Source organism: Topomyia yanbarensis, chromosome 2, assembly GCF_030247195.1.
Source record: "Topomyia yanbarensis strain Yona2022 chromosome 2, ASM3024719v1, whole genome shotgun sequence".
NCBI classification, from domain to species: Eukaryota; Metazoa; Arthropoda; class Insecta; order Diptera; family Culicidae; genus Topomyia; species Topomyia yanbarensis.
The window spans coordinates 133,432,804-133,458,055 of record NC_080671.1 but is presented as its reverse complement, the minus strand read 5'-3'; positions in this window follow the sequence as shown (position 1 = coordinate 133,458,055).

Here is a 25,252-nt window from a genome sequence, read left to right as displayed (position 1 = left end):
AGAGTTCCCCGGCAACGGAATTTCTTTCGGTACCGGTGTTTGTTTCGTGAGCCAATTTACACCCCTTTTCTTCACGATTCTGTCTGGTAGTCCACAGCGGCGAATCTACCCTACCGTGAATTGCCCGGCGGTAAATTGCTCCCGACACCGGTGTACCTTTCTGTGAGCCATTGGGCTCCCCGTTTCGTCTGCTCGGTCTAGCCCCCGGCGGTGGACCTAGCCTACTCAACGGGCCAGCCAGTAGGTGTTGAGGTCCAACCACCCCTCTGCTAACTATTCGACACGGTCTACTCGGTCTAATCCCCGACGGTGGATCTAGCCTACTCACGAGCTACCCGGTACGGTATCGAGATCGATCCGGCGATACCGATGAAGCCTGACGTCCGGTTCACTGGCGCCCCGATGACCCAAACCCGGTGCTATATCGCATACTACTCAACTGGTCCCCGGCGACGGACCTAGTCTACATCGTCGGAGAGTTCCCTGGCAGCGTTCTAACCAATAGCGCTACTTTGTTGGTCCCTTCGCCACTTCCTCTGCAGCTCGGAGAGTATACTCGTAACCACTCTGTTGACAGCGTCCCATATACGTTTGTCGCGGCACATCTCTTCGACGGTACTGTCCACCCTTCACGTTCAGACATTCCGGGTAAAGGGGTGACGAAGCGTGTCCAAACCGATGCAGGTACTTCCGGAAGCATTCGTGCCCTGACAAAAACTGCGTCAAATGGAACTTTAAATGTTTCCTATGTACCCAAGCAGACACATTTGGGATGAGTCGATGTAGTCCACCTTCCTTTCTTCACGTTGTCCCACTCTTGCTGCCACTTAGCCAACGAGTCCACTCGGACCAGTCTCCTTGCATTACGTTCATTTCTCCGCTGGTAGCATTCCACGCCCTCAACCATAGTGATGCAAATGGTAAACATCTCGGCAATTACACATACCGCCTCCGATGATATCGTTCTGTACGCACTCGCGACACGAACAGCCATTAGGCGAAACGTGCTTGTCAACTTCGTCCGGTTCCGCTTTGAGTTCAGCACGGCAACCCAGGCCGGTACGCCATATCTCAGTATTGAGGATGAGGCACCTGCCAGGAGACGTCTCGTGCTGCCTCTTGCTTCTCCGTGATTCGGCATGATCCTTGCCAATGCGTTAGTTGTCCTCGCAGCCTTCTCACATACATAGTCAACATGGCTGTTGTAATTTAACCGATCGTCGACCATCACACCCAGGTGCTTCAGCGCACGCATCCATGGGATGGATTGTTTCCCGACGCTAATCTCGACACTCTGGATTTTTTTACAGTTGCTGAGTCTTATGGTGAGCCAGCTGCAACTTGACGTCAGCCATCCAGGTTTCCACGATGCCTATTGTCTCTTCCGTCAACATCTCCACTTCCTCAAGGGTCTCGCCGGTTATCGTCAGGACAACATCATCTGTAAAGCCGACGATCTCAACTTCTCTGGGCAGTTCCAGTGGTAACACTCCGTTGTACATTATATTCCAGAGCGTTGGGCCGACTATGAAGCCTTGCACACTAAGAAAAAATGAAAATTACATTTGACGTAAACAACATTGCGACGTATTTTTCTGCCCAACAATAGAATTTTATATGGTTTGACATGTGAAATAAAATATTGTGTCTCTTTTGATGTAGAACTGGGTTGATTGGAAATGGAGAATTGTGAACAAAGCGCATTTTTACATGTTCTTAAATGCGAATTCAAGTGAATTGTGACGCTCCTTTTATGTCAAGTAATAGGTAACTGAAGTAAGCCCACCTTTTCAACTAGTTTTGACAAATAGTCGAAATTATATTTTCATTTCAACCCATTACGATTTATGAACAGGAATTAGATTAAAAAACTACATCGTTAATGCAGTTATTATTCATTAATAAGGTGGACGAAGATGGTTTTCCAGTGACACGAACATCCGTTCCCATTGCTGTTCCGAGACTTTCCAAATCAAGACCCAATCGGAGAGAACTATCAACTTTCGCCTCTCTGCGATTGAGTGTGGTGGAAACTTATTTATGGCTCATGGTCGGGTGGGGGGACAGAATCGTACCGTTTCCGTGTGGCAGGAAAAGTGCCAATTTACCAAGGTGAATGAATAAACAATGACTCTTAATTCAAGTTGTCGGTCCTTGGCTTGTAGGATATGTACGATAGAGAGTGACACTCGGGCTCGAATGGTTAAACTTGTCAAAGCTATGGAGCACTTCTTAGATCGGATCGTTGCTTTTGTTGCTTTTAAGAGCTTTTGGTTCAGATGATACTATCGAGCAGCTGTGCTAAAATGTTCAATTGCAGTGTATGGGAGTACGGACGTTGATTCAATTAACTTGTAGAGTTATTACGAACCTTGACATAATCAAATCCTTCCACAAGCATTATGAAATATGGATGCATTATTTCGAGAAACCATATTCAATTTAAGATGTTAAATAAATGTCAGTTTTATGTGATCTTATCGAGTTTGTCAATCTATAAACACACCGACATTACTGATTTGAGGCACGTAATACCAAAAGAAAGTTCGAATAAAATTATAGCAAATGAGAACGTTAACCAAACAGAGAAATTACTCCCAGTTTTACTGACTAATGGCTCGTAAAGCTCATCCTTCGACAAAAACCAGCACATTTCCTTTTTATCTGCCACCAATCGGAATATTGTGCAGCAAAGCAGAAAAATCCTTCCCATCAGACATCTGATTTTATAGCGCTTCTTGCCCGTTTCGTTCGAAAAGCGAGAACAATTTTCCCGGTCAGACTTTAATGCACAATAAACGAACCTTCCTGTCTCCCCTCACCGCTTGTCCCTCGTGCGGTGGGCTAGTATTGCCCCAAAAAAAAATCTAGACCACAGCGGTAGGTATGTATACAATTCACTGTTGGTGGACTCCGCTAGAGAAAAAAAAAATAAAAATCCAACCTCGGAAGAACCATTTGCAGCTCTACAAGAAGCAGCTCAGCAGCAGCAGCAATGAGAGGAAAATTGCTTCTATTATTACTCAAGCGAGCAGAAATAAGCGCTCTGCTCCGGCATAAATTACTGATAACGGTTGGCTGACGATGTGCGGCCCTACGACCCTGCTGGCGCGACAGCCCTCTTCTGCTACAGCCTTCTTGATAACACCACAGCAAGCAAGGAGACAGTCGTCGATGCGGCGCGGCGCGGCGAGTGAAGAAATAAAACAGCACCGGATGGGCGTTGTATTTCCGGCAGGGGGAAGCTCGTCGCCCGTGAAGGCTGGCTGACTGGTTGCCGCGGTTGGGTTGGGATCGGCTTGTCATTGACTGAGTGTTATTACTGGCCTAGTGCTAGACGACCGCGGGTTACTTGCTCGCGGAGGCGAACGGTGTTTTCGATGGAACTGTTAGCCTACATATACATACACATGTACTTCTACCGTATATACGTCACATGTGCTGAGTGGACGAGGTGCAATTCATTTTTTAATCAAAAGGCTGCAATTATTGAGGTGTTTCCCTCCGAGGCTAATGGTGATGGGCTGTTTCCGCTTGAAGAGCAGGGAGCATGTGATATGTTTCATTTGATGTTCGAGTCGTGGTTGGGAGTGCAATTAAACGCGATTGTGTGAATGTTGTGTAAATTAAAGGTTTCCTGAATAACTTTGAAAACTTATATGCGGTGATATACGTTCGCGCCATATTTTTCCTTCACTTTTTTTTAATGAGTCAGAATATTTATATTGATGGAATTTCGAAGATTTTTTTATTCATTTCGTTTATTTGATAGGCACAAATGCGTTAGCTTGGCGGTGCCAAATTCTTTTGTTTTTACATTTTGGATATTTTAAAACTAGGAGGTTACAATGTTGAAAAAATTTTTTTTAAAAAAGAGAAAAATTTTACAGCTATCTTAAGACTAGATATAAAATTCTATATACAATGGAGGGGGCAAAAGATTTTTTTTATGAAAAATGTTAAAACAAGGAATTCAATAGTAATAGTTTTTTAAGAAATATTTACAGTTATCTTAAAACTAACAATATAGTTTGGTACACAAAAGGGGGAACAAATAATTATGAAAAATTTCACCGGTGTTTTAAAACTGGGAATACAATTCTATTTACAAGATGGGGGACAATAGTTTTAACAAAGAGTAGAAATTACAACTATCTTAAAACTAGGAATACGGAATACAAATTTGATTTTTTATCGGGGACTTATGCTTGATCAAGATATTCAGAGGGGGGATTATTTCCAAAATCGGTGTAGAAGCAGTTGTATCAAGGACAGGGGAGAGAAGGCGTAGATGGTGACCGGGAGAGAAGGAAGATTATTTTTAATTGTGTGCTTTTAAAATACGCAATTTTTTTTTCAACGTGGTTTACCAGGATATATGAATATTAGGATGCCACTAAAAATTTGAGCTTTCAAAATTGATTAGCTCTTACCCCAACCACCACTTTACTCAAAATATTAAATTTCAAAATAGATGCGTTCCAACCAAATTTGATACGTTTTTTTGGAAACAATCACAAAATTTGTATCAGGAATTCCACGAAGATCCGTCCGAAAATATTTAAAATTGTGATTGACCATCTTAGATTCCTTTGAAAATTTACACGTTTTTACCGGCATGATAGACTAAACATTTTCCACAGTCAGTAAAATTATTTTGACTCAAGAGCAATTTTTTAAAAGGGCATAGACATTTCTACTTGCCATAATTTCAAAAATTGTTTGTTCGATTACTGTATTTTATACAGCAAAACTTTCTGAGAATGAAGTACAGGGAATGAATATTCCTGTGCGAAAAAATGTACACTGAAAAAGCACGTTGTGTCATTTTTCACAAAAAAAACTTGTGTAAAAAAATTTAATGTCAAAAAACCCATTTTTTAAATTTTTCATATTTTGTCAACAAATACCTAAAGAGAAAAGAAACAATTTGAATATATTTGTATGATGGAGAACTTATCGGTAAAAAAGTTTTTCTAATAATAACTAAATACATGTTTTCAAATATCATACTAATTGACATACAAAACTGTAATTTTATTGCAGAATAAAAGTTTGGTAAAATATCCGTCAACATTGTGAACACTCTGCTGTTTATACAAAATTGTTTGAGTGCATAAAAATTCTCTTAAGTTTGAAGTAATTTCCAAAATTTTATACAACCTTCGAAGTGTCATCCTTAAGGATAATTGATGTTCTCTGAAGTTTGACAAAAAATCTATGAATGATCAGAATTTCGTACAAATTGTCTAAAGTTCTAAGGATCTTCTTGTAAGTTAGCAGACTCCCGACATTTATAAGACTTTAGAGATACTTGTAGATTGTCCGTAAAGCTTATAGGATTCTTTTCATAGAGTAACTGTTCCCTTATTCATCTCATTAGTAGCACGTTTGGGGAAAAGTTTGATTATTCTGCAACATTTTTTTTGTTAGGGGAAACTTTGCCACTGCGACCACTATCCAGGTTATCTTTTGTGGCTGCCCCTGTTTGCTCTGCATGTTACAAATTGCCCGAATCCAATGTAGTTGGAAGCGAGTTGTTTGTTTGTCCACATGTGTCGTCCCAACCGGGTAGTACATTATTAATGTAGCTGAGGATCCGTTTGGGACAGGTATGCCATATCGTTTGTTGGGTTCTGGTCCAACAAACATGTTTGATGAACCACGTCTGGCTAATTCGTCGGCCACTTCGTTACCATCGATTCCTTAGTGGCCAGGTACCCAGAATATCGTTACTTTATTCCGAGTTGCCAGATGTTGTAAAGATGTGATGCACTCCCAAATCAGTTTGGACTTTAATGCCCACAGTGCTGCTTGGCTGTCCGAGAAGATTGCGATTTTTGCATGTCTGTAGTTTCGTTCCCAATAGACCTCCGAGCAGGTATATATTGCAGATACCTCTGCCTGGAAAACTGTAGGCCACTTTCCCATTGTTATCGCTTCTTTAATTCTAGATCCGTAGACTCCCGAGCCAGTCAGCTCACCCATTTTAGAACCATCCGTATAGAATGATATTGTATATTGAGGCAGTATAGGACCCCCTACATCCCACATCTGACGATCCACTATGTGGACCTCATATGAGATATCGAAGTTCGGTTTAGCCTCCATTTTATCTTGAACTGTTGTCACGACAGGGTTTAGTTTGAGTTCCTTTATTATAATCAGGTGACCATTTAAAACCCCATCAAATAGTGGATTTAGCATTCTCAGAGAGCCAACTCTCGCCTCCCTCATAACATGTTTGTGCAATGAAGCTAGATGAAGCATGGCTTCCATAGCTGTAGTGGGTGTTGATTTCATAGCGCCTGTGATAGAGAGGCAGGCTAGCCTTTGAACTTTAGTTAGTTTAGCTTGGGCGGTCTTTTGCTTAACTTTGCACCACCACACAATGGAAGAATAAGTTAATCGTGGTCTAGCGATGGTCGTGTAGCACCAGTAAGTCAACCTCGGTTTGAGACCCCAAGTTTTCCCGAAGAATTTACTGCACGCCCACAGTTTTGTTGTTGCTTTATTAACGGCGTATGTCAGGTGCGAGTTCCAATTTAGTTTTTATTCTAGGATAACACCTAGGTATTTCGCTTCTTCTGCGTAGTTGATTGTAGTTCCACTGAGAGATTTCCTATTGGTAAATGGTACAATGACCGTTTTTGCAGGGTTCACGTTGAGTCCCTCTTTGACACACCATGTCAGGATGAAGTTTAGGGCTAGTTGAATCCGAACGCTCAGTACTGATTCATGTTTTCCCCTCACAATTGGGGCAATGTCATCTGCATATCCAACAATCTCGAAACCCGTTTCAGTCAGATCATTAAGAAGATCGTCCACCACTGGTGACCAGAGCAGCGGTGAATTCTGTAACATATTTAACAATTAATTAATGTTTCAAGCAAACATTGCTTGCTACATACAGACACATGACCCACAAAGCTTAAAAACTAAAACTTTGACACTAATTTCACTTAAAAATGTTTTAAGGTTGTAACTACCGCGCCCCTGATTTCATCTCAATGCTCCTAAACAGGAGCGGATGCAGAAGAAAAAAAATACGAGAGGGGTCCGAAATTTCGATTCTATTATGAACATTATAGGGGAACATGGGGAGACTTAACCAAACACAGAATTCTATTATTGGCTATGACGTATTCTACAAGGTTCTTAACAAATTTTCAAAAATATTTGTATGCTTGTTTCGATCCCTTAAGGTAATTTTAAAAGCTTAGAATGAAAATTCCATTCCTTATAGAAAATATTACGTAATTAATAAATTTGAGTTATATGATGTAATTTTTTATCAAACTTTATATTGACATATCTACTCGACTAATATTTATTTTGAAAGTACTTATAACACATCTTATTCCTTATGAAGTAGTGAAACGATTTTACATAAATCAGAACATTGGAATAGTTATTATAAATATGTGCACGACATTGAACGTAAGAACCAATGATGGGGAGACTTGGCCAAGATTTTATGGGGAGACTTGACCAAACTGAAGAAATATACAAAAATTTCTGATATTTACTATGCTTTGGTATCTACTGTTAATGCTAATCACGCCACAGAAAAATCCCACCTCAAACACCAGTCTATATCTTTTAGTATTTGTAATCAAAGTTAGCATTAATATGGCGAATTTCGTGCGAACATGCAGTGAAAGCAGTACAGATAATCCCTAAAAGAAAATGCATTTAAAAAATCGAAATTTACGAAACGCAACCTTTTTATATTTTTTACTGCTACCTAAGGATATCAGCAATATGTAAAAAAGGATTTCAGTATGTTTTATGTCATTATTTTTTTTCATGATTTTTAAAAAATCTCTTGGTCAAGTCTCCCCAGGCCTTGGTCAAGTCTCCCCGCAGTGGGGAGACATGACCAAAAAAAACGTCCACAGAATAGCTTTTATAACTTTTACAAAAATAAATTCAAAATTCTAAAAACCATCATGAACACGCACAATACCTTTGCACATGATATCTCAATGAGTTTTGAAGGATTAAAAACTTTTTAGAGAGTTATGAAGGTTTAGCTGAAACGTGGTCAAGTCTCCCCATGTTCCCCTACAATAGGTTATGCGTCGTTTAATGAAAATCACTTTTGGTGGTCAAATTTGGTTTCAAATGATTTTAAGTTTGAAACTAATATAAAATTGAGACTAATACGAAATTTCTCAATTAGTTGAAAATTTTCGGAGGGTGTTCGGACCCCAGGACCCTCTTCCTGGATCCGCCACTACTCCTAAGAGTTTTCTTACAGTTTCCAAATTAGGCTTAACTAATGAAGGTAAAAAAAATAAGGTAAAAAAATATTAAAAAACTCCCTGTCAAAACCAACTGAAATTTTAATCGGATTTTCGAATGACTTTCGTCGAAATTCCAACTGAAATGAAACGATTCTCAGTAGGGATCGGTTCTGTCTTTTAAACAGGACAGAAACCAGCCAATCATACTCCGACTAACTTCAATGGGGTGTACTGAACCACCAACACACATGTAAAAATCATCAGAATAATTTTCAAAAGAGCCTAATACAATGTTTAGTTTCGCTAGATTCAGATCCAAAGTCATTAATAAACCAGACGCTGACCCGTTGTTTTGACATTCTTGACATTTTCTTCACGCTATTAAGATTTCTGACAGTTCATTTACAACCACAGATGCAAAGTCAAACCAAAGGTGTTTGGTTTGTTTGCCTCACGAAATAATTCGGCACCGTTTCTTTTTTTACCGGAAGTAGAAAGGTCAATAGCGTTGTTCTTGGTCAGTAACGAGATCAATAGAAATAAAATTTAAAATTGAAATCTTCTCTTCTTCAGGTTTGATTCTTAACAAAATAATCTCCACTCTTAAAAAAGATCATTAAGCGAACTTCAAAAAAAAACTACAGCCCTATGGAGTTGCACGAGCTGTAGACGTAGGACTATACTACTTAATGTAAAATATTTATTTTCTTAGAACATTTATAGTAATAATAAATCAAACATATTTCATACGTATGGTTTAATCACAACAAATCAACATCGAATATTACATATTGAACTAAGCATTCTTGGTTATCAGGTCATTTCATTTGTAGTAGCTGATCGAATCCGATTAAACTTATTTAAGAAGATCTGAAGAAAGAAGATAGAAAACTGTGACCGAACTAATATCTGGAACTAAATCTTTATAGCATAAGATTGGCTTGTAAAAGCTTTTCGATTGTGTGTGGTAAAAACCCGGACCAGTGAAGAAAAATCAAGTTTTAGACAATATAATCACATTTCATGTATAGACCAAGCATTCTAGTAATATTTTGTCATTATTGTAACTTTCCTAAAGTACGCATAAAAATATAGCGAATGTAATCGTCTTAATCATATATCGAAACTATAAATATACAAGAATCGAAAACAATTTTATATATGGACAAGATGCTTTTTTGCAACTTTTTATCAAGTGGCAGTGTATTCATCCATAAATAGGCTTTGTAGTATGTACCTATTAGTAGAATCAAAATACTATAGGAAATGAATCACGTGATGGGGAAATGAATCAATGAATTGATCGAACGTAAACAATAAATTTTCGTTGTGCAATTTAGTAACAAATTAGATCTACCTACCTACACATTCGCCTCAAACATTAAACCCAAGCGCACAAAGCAAAATGAATGAACGCTGATGATGATGGGTAGAGCGAAAGAAACAACTAATACCACGACACTAACCGTCTTTGCAAATGGAGCTCGTATGTACAAACTATTTTGTGCACGAAATAAAAAAATAAAAGTGTGCTGGAAACGAGCACAACACAAAATGTAGCATAGTGTTTGAACAGACAAGCTCAGTCGCATCCACTGGGTAGCGTACCTCCACAAGCAGTGTAACGGACTTCTAACTCAGCTACACTGGCTGTGAAAACACACAGCGCAGTGATCTGCTTCGCCAGCCGGTCAACAGGCAACTGAGCTGATTCGGCGAAATCCGTCCGTTTAAATAATCAATGATGACGTCATTCTTAGAAGCGTAGCGCGCTAGGTACACAAATCTGTCGTGTTGGACTAGGGAAGCGCTATCTTCTGTGTGTATATGCGCGATATTGTGACTAGGTTGTTCATTATTTAAATTTTTAATGCCATGATATCAAAAATTTTTGGGTTTATTTATTGAAATCTATTCTTAGAAGTATTTTGGGGCGATATGAGCAAAAGATTTGAAATTTTTTCGTGAGATGGCTGAATTATATGCGTTTAAAATTGGACCACTTTTCGTTACATACCATTTTTGTAGAATTTGCAATGTGCACCCCTATATCGAAAGCAAAGACCTAGTCCTACGTCAAAAACTGTGCTTGGACATAATTTTTAAAAAAGATTTGTAATGGCCTTACTAGGATTAAAGACACCTATCGGCGAAAATGCTATTATCTGGGTAGAGCTTTGGATCGGCCGAAGATGGACCTAAAATGGTTTCATTTTATTTTCTTCTGGTAAGTCTAGTCATGAATGACAAAATATCTCACGGAAAAAAATCCGTTCATAAATTCGTGAACAAAAGGTCACGATTTCGTGAACTGAACGATTTACGAAAACCGTGACCAAGTTCCTGAAATTATGAATAATAAACGTCGTATTCATGAAACTATCTGTGTTTTCTAAAATAATATATACATGGCGTTACATTAGAATGGTTGGTTGGGTTACTGTTGTTGTTCCCTGGACATGTTTAGTATTTGTTGTGATTCTTGTTCATGATTTGGGAATACACAGTCGACAGTCAAACGTTGTTCATGATTTCAAGAGCTTATTCGCGATTCTTGTGAATACTCATGACGTTAGCGGGATTAAAGTTCATGATTTCAAGATTTTAGTCGCGATGTTCGTAATTTCCATTCACGTTATCGTGATATTTTAGTCATGTTGTGTGATTTAAGTTAATGATTTCAGGATCTTAGTCGCGATTTTTGTAATTTCTGTTCATGCTATCGTGATATTTTAGTGATGAATAGATCAATTAATGTTCATGATTTCAGGATCTTGGTCACGATTTTAGATATTTTTGTCACTAGTTGTGTGATTTGTGTTCATGATTTCAAGATCTTTGTCACGATTTTCGTAATTTCTGTTCATGTTATCATGACAGTTTATTTTAGAGTTTACTTTCAAAAAGTAGTGTTACTAATGTTTATGATATCACCAGTTTTATCATGGTATTCGTAAATTCTCTTAGCCTTATCGTGATCTATTACTTTTTGGTTACTAATGGTTTTTTTTACTCGGAATAACGTGACAATATGAACTGGATTATTAAAATAAGACTCATTCGCGATATCTGGTTCTGTGAACTATATCTCGCATACTATTTTGGGTTCTCAGTGCAGTTTTAGTTTTCTGTCCGGACATCATAATAAACCTTATCAAATAAATAGCGATGTTCGAGATTTTTAAAGTTTTTTTATATCTACTGCTCGTACCTATTACTGGTCGCTAGCAGCTGGGTATTTCATAAAAAAGTGCATGGAACAAAAATGATTCCATGAATAATACTCCAACTTTTGTGATAGGGTTCACGTAAAAATTTCATTACCATGTTGCATGAAATTATAAATGATTAGGGATATCTTCTAAATATCACAATCACGCAAATAGATACTAGATAGATCGTAAATCATGTACTAGGAGCCATAAACCTGTTCACGAATATATGAATATTTTATGATTTCGTGAACTTTTTCACGAAAACGAATGATAAGTTGTGACTATTAAACTTGGTATCATGAATCAGACCACGAATATATGAATATTTCATGATTTCGTGAACTATTTCACGAGCACGGATATTGGATCGTAAATAATATATTAGGAATCATGAACCAGTTCACGAATACATGAATAATATTTCATGATTTCGTGAACTATTTCACGAGTATGGATATTGGATCGTGACTAGTATGTTAGGAATCATGAACCAGTTCACGAATACATGAATAATATTTTATGATTTCGTGAACTATTTCACGAAAATGAATGGTAAGTTGTGACTATTATACAAGGTATCAAAAACCGGTTCACGAACACATGAATAATATTTCATGATGTCATGAACTATTTTACGAGCATGGATATTGGATCGTTACTAATCTATATATATATATATATATATATATATATATATATATATATATATATATATATATATATATATATATATATATATATATATATATATATATATATATATATATATATATATATATATATATATATATATATATATATATATATATATATATATATATATATATATATAAAACAAAGTTGGCGTAAGACCGCGCATCACTTAAGAATGGTATAATGGATTTGCGCAATTTGTTCTTCATTTTGTTGATATCATGAATGCTCGAAATAATTTCAATGATGAATACTGTTTCCGGCAGGACGAAGTTTGCCGGATCAGGTAGTATAATAGGAATCATGAACCAGTTCACGAATGCATGAATCATATTTGACGATTTTTTTAACCATTTCACGAGCACTGATATTGGATCGTGACTAATATATTAGGGATCATGAAGTTCTCGAGGATTGAATGGATTCATGAATAAAATTCCGAATTTCGTGAAATAGTTTACGAAAAAATAGCCAGGATATTTTGATTTCGTGAGCTATTGTTCCTATAACTATTAAAAAAAAATCATGAGTCAACCTTTGGTTTTACGAATAATGTTCATAAAGTTGTGAACTAGTTCTTGGCGGAAACCGTGACTGAAGTTCACAAAACAAAATCAAATATTGCCACTAATGAAAGCGTTATGCGGGCTTTACTGAAGAGAAGTTGAACATAATTATAAAAGCCATGATTTTTGGTCATGGTCCTGTTTGCGTAACGTAAAAACGTGATTGTTCCAGAAGTCATGGCACTTTATTCACGATTTTGGGAACATTTTTTTCCGTGCTGAAGTATTTTATCAACAGATCCAAGTAAGCACAGCAGTTTCTTTTCCTATAGTAGAAATAATGTATCAGCAGTGATTTTCTTTCTATTGCCCGTGTGGTAGAATACATAGTAGTTACCAGCTGAACATTTTCTTTAAATTCCGAAAGCAGAATGAGAGTGAGCAACTGAAATCAGTTTTTTAAATTCGATACCGATACAATTTGTTCTCGATTCGACCAAGTGCGGTGGGCACAGATAAGGAACGAAGAGCCAGGATGTTTGTCTAGCTCTTCTAGCGATAGAAAGGAAGCAACATGGAAATCAGTACATTAAAATGCATTCAATTTGGGAAAATCTGAAATCTGAGTACAGTCGTGATTCGCTGGTTGGGTTACACCTCTGTCCAACTAACGAATTTGATGGACCGACTGACAGATGTCAAAAACTCTCCAAAGGAGATGTTAGCAGTGTAATTGCATCTATTCACATCTCTAGATCGTGAGATTAGGATATTACTAATAATAAAATTATACTTAGATGTCACGAGAGTGAATTACACTACTGTTGGATCCAATTGCAATGAATTTTACGAAGAAATCAAAATCAACCGATGTGGTAGATCCAAAAAAATGTATAAGATTATTACAAATCCGTAATTAAGCCGTAATTATATGGAATCGACCAGCAGAAATCACTAGTTAAAACAAAAAAAAAACCAGTAATCACTCGAATTAACTAGAAGCAACAGGAAAATTAAATGACGACAAAAATAATTCTACCACCATGAACAACCTTAAATGTCTTCCTTCTAAGGCAGCACATATTCCGGTGTGAGGCTGCCTACATCCCCTCACATCTCGTCACCACTCACATCAACCGTATTAAGGTAATTTACAGCAAATTTTATTCTCACAGCTTCCTCTTTAGCTGTAATAAATTTGTACTTACTATCCGCCCAGCTCGTTACTGCAGCGGGTGTTATTCCTGGCGAGAAGTGCTCGGTGGGTGGCGTTGGTGTGAGTGTGTGTGTCGGCGAAGGTTTTTTCTCCCACCCCTGGACCCGTTCCGTTCCGTTCGGGAGCTTGAAGATAGCGGTAAAAAGTTCTTGTTCATCAGCCCGCAAGTTTTTATTTTACTGCACCACCACCATCCAACCAACCATCCCACGCCAAAGGAGATAGTTCCCAAGGGTACGGCACCAGCCAGCATCCGCATAAGAAGTCTGACTGAGACGAACCTGTAGCGGCACACGTCAACAGAGGACACATCTCAGCTCAGTTTGCGGTTCAGTTGACGTGTGCTGGCTGACGGGCGGTGATGCGATGCAAGAGCTCGGCACATGACAAGCCGAACTAGGCGATCAGTGGTCGGGTCGGGTGCGGTAGAATGCGTGACAGCGCGCCGGAGTGATAATTTTGTTTGCGTGTCCTTTCCACTTCTGTTGGTACGTGCTTCCATCCTGTGTGTGTGTGTGACCAACTAACCCACAGGCAGAGTGGGTACGCGCCATTCGAAAGGCAAAGAAGACGGGAGTGCTCATGACATTAGGTAGCTCGTTATTGACAGCAGCAGCAGCAGTAGTAGGCTGGGTGAGAATCCCAACGCACATCACGTCACTTGTTGATCGGCTGGGATGAGGCCGGGGTTTGGACGCATAGCGGAGGATTTGGTTGGGAGTGTTTCGCTACATGTGCGCATCTGATATAATTAAAACTGCGGAGTAGTTAGTCGCAATCTTGCGGGAATCATAAAAATGTCGATTGAATGCAACGAAACTAAACATCGAACATCACATTAATTTTATATTTCAAAACATGTAAAAATGCGTGCTCCTTTGTTCAACTGAGTTCTAAATTAATAAGATAAAACTTGTAAGACGTTTTTTGTTTCAATTATAGAGGTTTCAATCTTAAGGTCAAACGCCTCTTTTCGGGATTGACAAATTTCTAAATGTGCGGGGTCGGTAGCCAGATCCAGGTGAGCTCCGCCTGCCAGATTTCTGCACACATCTTGCCGAGCCGTTAACACTATAACGAAATTGATTCTACTTGCACCTTCTGGCACAATTCTAACAGGCACCGAGCAAATCCGTACTACAACTTGGATCACACCTTCCGACCAGGAATGAGGCGAATCACCTGACAAAATTTTGGCAGTGGTCGAACTACAACCTTAGTCCATTTCTGTCCCAATTCTGGCTAAAGTCTAATAGAATCGCTTAGTTTCACCGTTTCTGCCAAAATTGGTTTTTGCATTTGAGCTAATTTTGTGCCATAATTCCTGTAAACTGAGCGCTAAATGCCGAAATATGGAAAGCTTGTGTAATTGCCATGAAACCCGACTTTTAACCAAGGTGCGGAAGGCCAAGTCTCAAGTACTATGCGACTCAGTTCGTTAAGTTTAGGAAATGTCAGTGTGTTTTTTTTTTTTTTTTCAATTCGTTTATTTGATAAGGCAGGTTTGCGTTAGCTTAAAGGTGCCAATTTTGTTTTGTTTTACATTTTAAATTACTTAAAACTAGGGGATTACATATTGATTAGCTATACATATACACAAGGGGGTAATATAATTTTCGTAAGATTAGGGGGTCATTTAATTTTTATGGCAATATGGTTTGACATTTTTAGCAATGAGATTATTGGAGCAAATAATGTTTAACTAAGGGGGAAAATTTATACGACTATCTTAAAAGAAGAAATAATTAGAGGGCGTGATTAAATTTTGTAAAGATTCGGAGACATTAATTAGAGTTATTTTATGTGGTAGTAGAGTTGGGCATTTTCAACGAGATCATATAATATAATAGTTAAAACTAGAAAAGGCAAGAAGAGCTAAATGCTTCATGAAGATATTTGGGGGGGGGGGGGGAGGGGTGTAACTTCTGTGTATAAGAGTCAGGGGAAGTAGGGTGGACAAACATGGCAGTGGGAGAACATTATTTCAGTTTCAGACTTCGGGAGATCAACGGATGGATTACAGAATCAGGGTGGCCTTCATCAGGAAGAATCATGTACTGGGACGCCGGGTGGTCGTTCTTAAGATGGCAGGGGTTTCTCCAGACGATTTCGTAGTGCGGCTCAGATGTTGATCGGCTACATTTCGAATTGTGCGTGTGATGTTCGTGCTTTAGGTCCCGTGTTTGTTGGCTCATTTGACAGATATGTTTTGTGTCGCCTTGGAGTCGCATCAAATCATCGTGGGTGTATGGTACAGGTGGAAGAGAGCGTTTCTGAGAATGATAAGGAAAAAGGGGCAGTTAAAATTGGATATTGATGGTTTTTATGAAGGTGTATATAAGGGACATATAGAGGACATCGCGGCTTGCCAACACATCTCGAACCGGGACGTTGGGTGGTCTTCCTCGGGCCCGGAGGGTGTCCATAAGCCGAGACCTGGCGGAACTGTACTCGGTGCACGCCCAGACAATGTGCTCTATATCGTGATAACCGTCGCCACAAGCGCAGACATCACTCTCCACGAGCCCAATACGTCGGAGATGTGCATCCAGCGTGTAATGGTTCGCCATGAGTCGGGACATCACACGAATGAAGTCACGACCCACATCCATCCCCTTGAACCAAGGTTTCGTCGATACCTTAGGGACTATCGAATGTAGCCACCTTCCTAGCTCCCCATTGCTCCACGAGGTTTGCCAACTTTCGAGGGTTCTCTGATGAGTAATACTGAAAAATTCGTGGAAGCAAATTGGTCTTTCAAAAACGTCACCTTCAATGGCACCCACCTTAGCTAAGGAGTCCGCCTTCTCATTGCCCGGAATGGAGCAATGAGAAGGGACCCACACCAAGGTAATCTGGAAAGATTTGTCAGATAAAGCACTCAGTAGCTCCCGTATTTTCCCCAAAAAATACGAGGAATGCTTTCCATGTTTCATCGAGCGAATAGCGTCAATAGAACTCAGACTATCCGAGACGATGAAGTAATGGTCTGCGGGTAATGTGTCAATGACTCCAAGGGTATACTGAATAGCAGCTAGTTCTGCGGCGTAAACTGAAGCAGGGTCACTGAGTTTGTAGGAGGCGGTGAACTTTTGATTGAAAATACCGAAGCCAGTGGACCCTTCGAGGTTTGATCCGTCAGTATAAAACATCTTAGAACAGTCGACTTCTCGGAATTTATTATAAAAAATATTTGGAACCACTTGTGGGCGTATGTGGTCCGGAATTCCACTAATCTCATCTTTCATGGATGTGTCGAAGAAAACAGTAGATTCAGAAGTATTTATGAAATGCACACGGTTGGGATTGTAAGAAGAAGGATTAATATTTTGCGCCATGTAGTCAAAGTACAGGGACATAAAACGGGTCTGAGAATTGAGCTCAACAAGCCTTTCGAAATTTTCAATCACCAACGGGTTCAAGATATCGCATCGAATGAGCAATCGATATGAGAGTTCCCAAAATCGATTTTTCAGCGGGAGAACGCCCGACAGGACTTCGAGACTCATCGTATGGGTCGACTGCATGCACCCTAAGGCGATACGCAAACAACGATACTGAATTCTTTCGAGTTTGATGAAATGTATGTTCGCGGCGGATCGAAAGTAGAAGCATCCGTATTCCAGTACCGACAGTATCGTTGTTTGATACAACCTAATTAGGTCTCCTGGGTGGGCACCCCACCACGTTCCGGTTATTGTACGAAGAAAGTTGATCCTTTGTTGGCATTTCTGTTTCAGATACCGAATATGGCATCCCCAAGTACCTTTCGAGTCGAACCAGACCCCTAGATATTTTACTGTGAAGACCTGAGCTATAGTTTGACCCATTAATAGAAGCTGGAGTTGTGCTGGTTCACGCTTCCTAGAAAATACAACTAGCTCAGTTTTCTCCGTGGAGAATTCGATACCCAGCTTAATAGCCCATGCAGACAAATTGTCCAAGGTATTCTGTAATGGTCCTTGTAGATCGACAGCTTTGGGTCCCGTAACAGACACCACGCCATCGTCTGCAAGTTGTCTTAACGTGCAGGAATTGTCAAGACATTCATCAATGTCGTTGACGTAGAAATTGTATAACAGGGGGCTTAGACATGAGCCCTGGGGAAGGCCCATGTAGCTAAATCGTGATGTCGATAAGTCACCATGCGAAAAATGCATGTGCTTTTCCGACAACAAGTTTAGTAAAAAGTTGTTTAAAGTCGCTGAAAGACCATGCTGGTGCAGCTTCTCTGAAAGAATGTTGATAGAAACTGAATCAAAAGCCCCCTTTATATCTAGGAACACTGATGCCATCTGCTCTTTACTAGCATAGGCCATTTGAATTTCGGTTGAGAGCAACGCAAGACAATCGTTCGTCCCTTTGCCTTTGCGAAAGCCAAACTGTGTATCTGACAGTAAGCCATTTGCTTCGACCCAATTGTCGAGGCGGGATAGGATCATTTTCTCGAACAACTTCCGGATACAAGATAGCATTGCGATCGGTCGATACGAATTGTGGTCGGAGGCTGGTTTTCCTGGTTTTTGGATGGCGATGACCTTCATTTGCCTCCAATCGTGTGGGACAATGTTAGCCTCAAGAAACTTATTAAATAAGTTCAACAAGCGTCTCTTGGCAGAGTCTGGCAGATTCTTCAACAAGTTGAATTTGATTCTGTCTGGCCCTGGAGCTTTATTGTTACACGACAAGAGAGCAAGTGAGAACTCCACCATCGAAAAAGATGTTTCGTTCGCGTTATCGTGACAGGACGCGGCGCGGTAGATCTTCTGTGCCGGGGCGGAATCCGGGCAAACCTTCTTGGCGAAATCGAATATCCAACGGTTTGAATATTCCACGCTCTCATTAGTACTGTTTCGATTTCGCATACGTCGGGCTGTTCCCCAAAGAGTGCTCATCGATGTTTCTCTCGTTAATCCGTCGACGAACCGGCGCCAATAACCGCGTTTTTTGGCTTTCATCAAACTCTTCATTCGCTTGTCTAACGTCGCGTACTGTCGAAAACTAGCGGGTAACCCGTCGTTCCGGAAGGTCTTAAACGCGGCGGCCTTCTCTGCGTACACGTCTGAGCACTCTTTGTCCCACCAGGGATTGGGAGAACGTTTTTGTATGTTCGCGCCGGGTACTGGCTTAGTCTGAGCTTGATTCGCGCTGTCGAGAATCAAGCCAGCCAAAAAACTGTACTCTTCCTCCGGAGGAAGTTCTTGAGTAGATTCGATGTTGTCGGATATCGCGGCAGCATAGCTCTTCCAATCGATATTTCGTGTGAGGTCATACGACATATTGATTGCTTCCAATGGCCTTGAGCCGTTATTGATTGAGACTATGATCGGCAGATGGTCGCTACCGTGGGGATCAGGGATTACCTTCCACGCGCATTCTAACTTTAGCGAGGTCGAGCAAAGGGATAAATCTAATGCGCTTGGGCGCGCTGGTGGGGGAGGAATCCGTGTCATTTCACCCGTGTTTAGAATTGTCATGTTGAAGTTGTCGCAAATATTGTGAATTAAAGAGGAACGGTTATCATCATAAAGGCAACCCCATTCCGTACCGTGAGAGTTAAAGTCGCCTAAAACTAGTCGCGGTGCAGGCAGGGATTCTATGATGTCATGTAGCCGGCGATGCCCAATCGCGGTGTTGGGGGGAATATATATGGAAGCTATGCAAAGATCTTTGCCTTTGGTTGTTACTTGACAAGCGACAACTTCAATACCTGTTATCGAGGGAAGGTTAATTCTGTAGAAGGAATAGCGCTTTTTGATCCCCAAAAGCACTCCTCCATAGGGGGTGTATCGATCCAGGCGAATAATATTAAAGTCGTGGAAGTTGAGATCTATGTCGGAAGTTAACCAAGTTTCACATAATGCAAATGCATCGCAACTCAAATTATTTATTAAAATTTTGAAGGAATCGATTTTCGGGATGATACTTCTGCAATTCCACTGTAGAACAGTGATCAAATCCGTGACCTCGTTCGATGAGTTAGCCATCGAAGGATACAATCGCTGAAAGGAGGGGCCATTTAGCAGTCAACTGCTTCAAAAATGTTCTTACTGTAGGGAGAAAAGCTAACATAAGACTTTTAATTGGATCAGTTATATTGAAAGTTTTTATTATCCAGTCCACAATGTCCGAGAGTTTGATAATTCCAGTGCCGCGATTATTCTCGAACTGAAACAGAGGAACACTTGGGATTTTTGATGTTCCGGGAAGTGCTGGGAACTCCTTTTCTGAGTTTAATCCTCCGAGACCAGGAGCTAATTGCTTCGGTTTGGTTGCAACACTTCCAATAGATGTGACTTTCGGAGTCCCGTCAAGGGATACCTTCTGGCCTTTACAACGAACTTTAGGAGAGGAAATGTTCCTCCTCTTCCTATAACTTCTAGGCGCCCTAGTAGATGTTCCCTCTTGTGGGTCATCAGCCTCGCCCTCGTTAGGAGGCAAGTGAGCATAGATGTTTGTTGAGGTTGGTGGTGTAGCTTTCTTTAGCATTTCTGCAAAAGAACGTTCGGATCGTCCAGCAAGGGAACGTTTTAGTTTATCCCCGCGTAGTTTGTACGCGGGACATGCCGAGATATCATGCAGATTCTCTGCACAGTAAGGACACTTCTCAGCATTCTTACTGCACGAATCATCTAGATGATTCTCCCCGCATTTTCCACAGCGGGCCTTATTGCTACAATGGGTGGCTGTGTGACCCAATTGTTTACACTTTGTGCAATTCATGACCCGCGGCACAAACAGACGCACAGGCAGACGAACCTTGTGCAAGAGGACGTAATTTGGCAAAGCGGTACCAGCGAAGGTCAACCGATAAGAGTTTGATTGGGGGTACGTTTTTGAACCATCCCCCGCAACTACTACTGAGTGCAAACGCTTGCACTCGAGTATTTTCACTGGCTGAAGTATGCGGTCTCTAAAACGGCCAACCCCGTACTGCAGCAGATCCTCGCATGTCAAACTGTCATCGGTGACAACGCCTTCAGACTGTACTTTTACAGCTGGAATATACACGTGATAGTCCTTCGTAAAGTGCTCGCAGCAAGCAATATCGTTTGCCTGCTTTGAGTTAGTCAGCACGACCCTCAGCCTGTCTGAGCGGACCTTTTTTATTTCGGTCACAGCCGAGAACCGTTCCGTCAGGTCTTTTGAAATCTGTAATAGATTCAGCGATTTTGTTTTGGGCCGAAAGAAGACCACAAAGGGACCGGTCGAGAGCTCTGGATATTGTTTGGGTCGGGGGAGAGCCTTAGGAGTCGACTCGATCTCCATTTGGCCATCCGGGGAGGAAGCCATCGACACCGTCAACGCACGGGGTCAGCACCCGCGCAGACGGGAAAAAGCCGTAAATGTATCAAAAAGGTAGATTTCACTTATCTGTATACTCGTTTCCCACGACGCACCAGTCCAGCTTAAATAGCTGGTTATTGTTCAATCCTCGCTTTACGAACAAAAGGTTGAGGAATGTGGCCTAACGGTTAACACACGCACAAAAGAATAAAAGTCCAAACCTCGAAGAGGCAGAGAATGGCAAAATAACCTTGAACGCGGATTACTGCACTGTTCTTTTTCCAACAGACCGAAAACAAAACACTTCTATCTCGATCGAGCGATGCGTAGAGACTCTAATGTCAGTGTGTTATTTTTTATCTAGGGAGAATCTTCAGAATAGACCGCTGCCGACTTGGTATTGTCGGATTCATACTTTTATTTCTCCAATACGTCTACCGACGAAACCTCTTCTATTTCCATATTATAGTCCTACCGGGACCACCGTTGGGTATTAATTTTGAGGTATTGTGATCTTGTTTTCATTGAACCCCTTCCTTTAAGATCTTTGATCTATTTAAGTCCTACCTCGATCCGTTTCTTTGAGCCATTTAGCTCCTTGATGTGTCGCGATTTTCTCGGATAGTTCCCGGTGGGGGATCTGCGCTACTCCGCCGAAGAGATCCCTGCCTGTGGGCTTTCTGCAGACACCGAATTCCAATTTTTCTTTGGATTGCTCGTAATTGTTTTTCCCACATCCACTGCTGTTGTTAGCACGCTGTCCGACCTGTGTAGCTTTTGGCTGTCGCTAATGAAGGAACCTGTCGAAACGTGAACCAATCTTGCTGTGTTGGCCAACGTGACCCTTCACTTTCGTTGATGTTCCAACAGTATTAGTGTCACTGCTCTGCTCACGGCGTTCCATGTGCCATCTCTTTTAACGCTTCTGCAAATCTTGGGCAGACGAGGATTATATGCTCCGGAGTTCCTCGACATCTATCCAAGCCAAAGGAACTGGTATGAGTCGGTGAGTCAAGCGATCTTTTTCCGTCGAATCCCAATCTTGCTGCCATTTGGCCATTGGCTCTCATTGATGTGCGTGTTTCTGTTATAGCATTTGCTATCCTCCATTAGGACGATACCGATGAAGATAATTCCAACGATAACGCAAACTGCCCCTGACGAGATAGTTCTGCACGCGCTCACGATTTGCCTGACCATGAGCCTATACGTACTGCTCTGCCTCCCTCGAATCAGCTGTATTTCCAGTGTGGAAAAACCCAATCGGGACTTCCATATCGCAGTATCGACGATGCTACGCTACCCAGAAGACACCTCTGGTATCTACTACAGCGCTGTTTGACATAACTCTGGCTAGAGTATAGATATCTATGGCCGCTTGCTGGCAGGCATAATCAATCTAAATGGTGAAGTTCAACCGGTCGTCAATCAGCAGCGCCCGGTTCGACACTGTGATATGTCCTCCGACAGTGATTTCTGCGCGCTGCAATGTTTTGCAGTTACTGACCAGTAGAACCTTTGTTTTGAGGCGGGCGATCTGCAAGTTCACTCTTTGCATCCAATTTGCGATCATGTCAATCGTCTCAATCGTCAATTTTCTACCTTTTCCGGCGTCTCTCTAAATACCGTTATTACGATATCGTTCGCGAACCCAACGATCCTCACATTCCTAGGCAGCTTAAGTGTCAGTACGCCTTTATTCACCCCATTCCGTAGCGTTAGTCTCAGGATAGAGTCTTGTGAGACTCCTGTCGAAATTCCAGCCGAGTTCTGTCCCCTATTTATATCGTTGATCAGAATTCAGTCCACAGAGTTCAGCACAGATAGAACATGTGTAGTGATTCAGCGATGACTTCCCAGCTCGCGCTATTCAATACGTTCTTGACGTTATCAAGGCGCAATATCGATTTCCTCTTCTTTTCTGTTCAAGCGCCATAGCAGCTCTCTAGACGGTGGTTCGAGTAACGTCCATCGTACACTTGCTTTTCCGGAATTCGAACTGGTTCTTTGACACCCCATGATCGCTCTCCATAAATGATGTCAGCCTGTTGACCCTAGTAACAATTGAGGTTTTATGGTGCTCTTGAAATCTCTCTTAAAACTTAGATTGCACTTGTAGTGTGCTATAAAACTTAAATTGTTACTTGGGGAGGATAATCCCCTCCGAGAGTTTTCCGAGCGTATTCAGTAGGTAGATTGTTCGAAACGACGATGGATCCTCAAGAGGTCGCCTGGGTTTGGTAGTAGCATTAGCTTCTGTTTCTTCCATTTGTCAAGAAAATGGCCTTCGTCTAGAAGCTTTTGGAGCACTTTTCTAAATAAATCCGATAATGCCGGCTTGCCACTCTCAATGCGACGTTTGGGATTTCATCTGGTGCCGGCGCTTTCTTCACTCTTAGACCCTTCACCACAGCTATCAGTTCCTCGTTGGAGACTTGTGTTGCTTGGGCGCAGGAGCGGATCCAGAAAAAAAATTCGGAGGGGGTCCAAAATTTCGACTTTGAAATGTTCATTGTACAATACGTAATATGTAATATCCTCATTCAATTAAAATCGGTTCTGGTTATCTAATCTGGTTTGGAATGATTTTGAACTTAGAAAAAAAAAAAATTCTAAAGAAGTTAAAAAATTTCGGAGAGGGGGGGGCCGGACCCCCAAGACCCTCCCCCTGGATCCGCCACTGCTTGGGCGTTATCGCGTTCTTCTTCGCCTTACGGTGTAATTGGATATATAGTTAATTTTTGCTTTTCTCTTCAAAACGGTGTATCTCAGGATGCGCTCATATTATATTGGGATGATAAGTGTTTTTTATGTAAAAATGTCTGAGGAACGCGATGGCATTAAAATTTTCAAAATTAAAATATACGTATTGAGAGAAAAATTCACTTTTAATATTTAACTGAAAAAATTGTATAGTTGGCAACACTGTCGGCAAAAAATAATATTTTTTATAGACTCCTTGAACAATTTTCTTCAAAGGCATCTTGTGGTTTGATTCTAGAGTAAATAGAACCGGAGATATGATCAAAAGAAAATGAAGGGTTTTGGCAATTTGCCAAAACGGGGGGTGCTCCCATGACCCGAGGGGTGGTTCAATTGTCACAAAAATTTTGGGCCCTAGATGAACAATTCCTCTAAATTTTGTTCAAATCCGTGGAGGTCGATTACACGTGCCTTGATCACTCCGCATGGAATGACCCATATAGAATATGCACGTGCTCGAAGGCCTGCAGGAAACTAAACTAGAGACATGCAAAAATCGCAATCTTCTCGGACAGTCAAGCAGCACTGTTGGCAATAATGTAATCGGAATATGAATCCAAACTTGTTTGGGAGTGCATCACATCTTTACAACAACTGGCAATTCGAAATATAGTAATAATATTCTGCGTACCAGGCCACCAAGGAATCGTTGGTAACGAAGTGGCCAACGAATAAGCCAGGCATGGTTCATCAAACATGTTTGTTGGTCCAGAACCATTTCTAGGTATATCTATCTGTGCCATCAAACTAAAACTTTCGGTTTGGGCTAGAGACCAACTACTAAACAGCCACAAAAGATAACCTGAATAGGGGTCGCAGTGGCAAAGTTTCCCCTAACAAAAAAGGCCCTTGCTAATTTAATGTCGTTACAACATAAAAAGACAAATTATTACGGGGAACCATACATAGTAGCCTCTAACAAAAACTTATCTATTGTAATCATGTAATTATCACCAAATGGCACAATGACAACTGCAAAAGCACCCAGTACCTCCCATTATCAGCCAACACCATCAGTGAGAAAGTTAATACAAAAGATGACCGGTGCACATTTGTGACCCAAAAGTCTAAAGAGGCTAATTCCTCTTTACCGTGAGAATCGACTCCGTATAATATCACTAGTATCGTGAAATAGTTCACGACTTTTGCGAATTAATTCACAACCATGAAAACCAAATCACGATGAACATGTTATAACTCAGGAACCACTTCACGTTGTATAGTCGGACACTGAATAATGTTCCTAAATTTATGAATAAAATTACTTGTTAATCTTTATTTTATGAATAGTGTTGCTAAAGGTTGAACACGAAATTATTGCGA